The following is a 3,421-nucleotide window of genomic DNA, read 5'->3' on the forward strand; positions in this document are numbered from 1 at the left end:
TCCATTGACTTCTTCCTACCTCCTACTTTATTTTTTTAACTTTACAATATTGTATTGGTTTTGCCATATATCAAAATGATCCGCCACAGGTATGTGTTCCCCATCCTGAACCCTCCTTCTTCCTCCCTCCCCATACCATCCCTCTGGGTCGTCCCGGTGCACCAGCCCCAAGCATCCAGTATCGTGCATCGAACCTGGACTGGCAACTCATTTCATATATGATATTATACATGTTTCAATGCCATTCTCCCAAATCATCCCACCCTCTCCCTCTCCCACAGAGTCCAAAAGACTGTTCTAAACCTCTTCTAACACTAAGTTCACATTATGTGCTTAATTGCTCAGTCGTGTCTGACTCTTTGTGACCCCATGGACTGTAGCCCACTGGGCTTCTCTGTCCATGGGGATTCTCCAGGCAAGAATACTGGCGTGGGTTGCCATGCCCTCCTCCAGGGGATCTTCCCAACCCAGGGATCAAATCCAGGTCTCCCACATTGCAGGCAGATTCTTTACCATGTAAGCCACCAGGATAGTCCATGTTATACAGATACTTAAATATACCTTTTTACCTTCAGTTTTTAAATGTGCCTTTTTACTTTCAGTTTTTCCCATTCCTTTTTTGTTTTTGTTTTTGTTTTAATTGGGCTCTTAAAAAGATGGAATGCTTCATGAATTTCCACGTCATCCTTGTGCAGGAGCCATGCTAATCTTCTCCGTATTGTTCTAATTTCAGTAAATGTACTGCCCAAGTGAGCACCTACCTCCTACTTGCATGCTTAGTCACTCAGTCGTGTCGACTGTTTGCGACCCTATGGACTGTAGCACGCCAGGCTTCTCTGTCTATGGCATTTTCCAGGCAAGAATACTGAAATGGGTTGTCATTTCTCCTCTAGGGGATCTTCTGAGCCAAGGATTGAATCTGCATCTCCTAAGTCTTTTGTATTGGCAGGCAGATTCTTTGACTTAAGTTCAAATGTTTTGACCTAGTGTTCAAGATTCTCTGTAATCCACTGATACCTTTCTTCATCTTACTTGACTCCCACTATTCCTCTGGATGACTGCTTTCCTAATGTCACTGTCTACTCATTATCTCTGTCTCACCTTCAGCTTTGCTGTGTCATTATGTTTACTCACGCCATTCTATGCTCCACTGCAATAACCTTCCTATTCAGCTCCATCTATACACATTTAATGTTTCTCAAGGCCAAATCCAGGCCTTTTTTATGCACAAAATCTTTTCTGAGAATCACAAATGGTGCAATATTTCCTTACCCAAATTCTGGCAGCACAGTAACTATGCTCTTTTCAAGACTTCTGTCACTTTCTATCTTGACCTATATATATTTCCCGTGTGAGACACTAACCTCCTTGAAAATAAAATTCAACTCTACTTCATATTTGTTTCATCTTAAGTGATACAAATAGTGCTCCGAGCATGCTGAATACTGAAAAAGACATTTGTTTGGTGAATAAAGCCATTCTGGAGAACTAAACATAAGGAATGTGTTGAACAGAACAGCAACTAATAGAAAATAATTTATGTTCAGCCTTGGCAAACAGATAGATACATAAGCCGTGTTTGTGAGCAATAATTTTTTTCCTCAGAAACTTCTTTAACTTCTTCAACCATCTTCAGTCCAAAAAAAAAAAAAAATTAGGTCATCTGTGCATCCTACTTAGCAGTTGTGATAGCCAAAAACAATAAATAAGCTATTTTAAATTCCGTGTGTGCTTTCCTATAGGCACAGCCTAAATGTTATAAACAAAGAAGCTTAAATTCACACTGGTGCACCCTCCTTTCAGCACCCATTACTACCATTTCATTACTACTGGAGGGCTCCTCAAACATAAGAGGAGGGCTTCAGATCACAAAAATCATTTTCCAAGTAAACAGTCACTTTGATGTAAGGAGTTATTGACCACTCTGGGTTTCAACAAAGTGTACGACCATCACACAACCTTGGTGTAAAATATTAATAGCCACTGGTTCCTTTCTTTTCCTTTCTCTCCTCCTTCACCTTTTCCCTGCCCTGCCCTCTCACCTTTTCTTGCCAAGGAGGCTTGCAGAAGGATTTCCTTACCTCTATTGTGTTTGTTATTTTCCATCTTCTCATTTGGAAGAGAGGCTTGCTAAGATCTTGTTTTAAATTTTGTGTTGGACCATGGTGGGTCACTGGTTGAAGTGGAACAAAGTGAAATCCAGTCTGGAAAATGATAATGCTGCTTTCCAACTTCTCATCACTGCATTTTCTGCCCGCCTTGGCTCCAGAAAATTCTCCAGTTATTTCCTTTTGGCAGCACCACTTTTGTGCACTTAATAAATCTGGACTTATGAGGGCGTAGAGTAGCCTTCCCAACCTTTTTTTTAATGTTATGGACATTGCTGTTTCCCTTAGGGAGAGCTAAGTAAAACACCTCCTGCTCTTTGTAATTTCTGGCTCTGCTGGCAGTTTCAGCTTTTGCTGCTCTTGGTGCTGCTTCATGACAGGCAGAGTAACGGTTCATCTACCCAATACGATTCAACAGGGTCCAAGGGAGTCCTGAGGCCCAAAATTCCTTCCCTCCTAGAAGCCAATCAGCTTCACCCTTTAGATGTATTGGGTGCTTAAAGTCCCCGCATTAGTATTTATCACCACACATCATTTAACTCAAATGTCCCTTTCTCCATGAAGCCTCTCATAATTTCCTTGGCTCATTTTAGCTTCTGCTTCAGATATAATAAATCAACCTTGCATCTTAATTCTAAATTAAAACAGAAAATCATATTCTATTATGCAATTAGTTGTTTTACGTTTCTGTCTCCCCTGATGAACGGTGAAAGTCTCAGAGGTTAGAACCGTGTCTTATTAATCTTTGTTTCCCCAGCCTGTGTCACATAGCAGAGGAGCAATTAATGTTCCATGAATGAACATAGTGCCTGAGATCCTACCATACATCATTCCTTTGGACTCTTTTTCTACAAAGCTTCTTCTTAAATGCAAATCCTCTTGGGTAGAATATCATGGCATAATACTAATTCAGTTATTATTATTGGTAAACTATTAAAGCATTCCTCTTGACAGGGACCAGGATCAAGATGAAAACCCTGGGGGCTGGGGAGTATGCCAGAGGATGATTTAAAAGGGAGAGAAAAGGTTCATAAAGGGAGGCATCAAAGATTATCCACTTGATGATTTCAGTGTTTAGGCCAAATCTATCTTTCAGCTCGAGGCTCGTTTACTGCAGAAAATTATGCTTTCAAAATGTTTGCCCATAGAGGATGTAGGAGTTGACTGTCACAATTAATCCAGAGATGCATTTGTAACTGCAATATAATAGGGTACATGAAATCTTGCCTAGAGCCAATACGTCTTTAGGCTGGAACTCAATAATGATGCGCCTATAAAAAATGTTCCAGCTCTTACCAAAAACTCTGGCAAGC

The 3,421-nt window shown here is 40.6% G+C and overlaps 1 non-coding gene across 1 annotated transcript; it reads right to left on the reverse strand.

Annotated features, from left to right (window-relative positions):
• Positions 1–650: 650 nt before the first annotated feature.
• On the reverse strand, positions 651–757 carry LOC147376182 (U6 spliceosomal RNA). Its single transcript, XR_015161778.1, has one exon. It is a non-coding gene; the product is annotated as a U6 spliceosomal RNA (small nuclear RNA).
• Positions 758–3,421: the final 2,664 nt, after the last annotated feature.

This window comes from Bos grunniens, chromosome 3 (genome assembly GCF_055505025.1).
Source record: "Bos grunniens cultivar Pamir isolate PY7600 chromosome 3, Bosgru_T2T1.0, whole genome shotgun sequence".
Classification (NCBI taxonomy): Eukaryota; Metazoa; Chordata; class Mammalia; order Artiodactyla; family Bovidae; genus Bos; species Bos grunniens.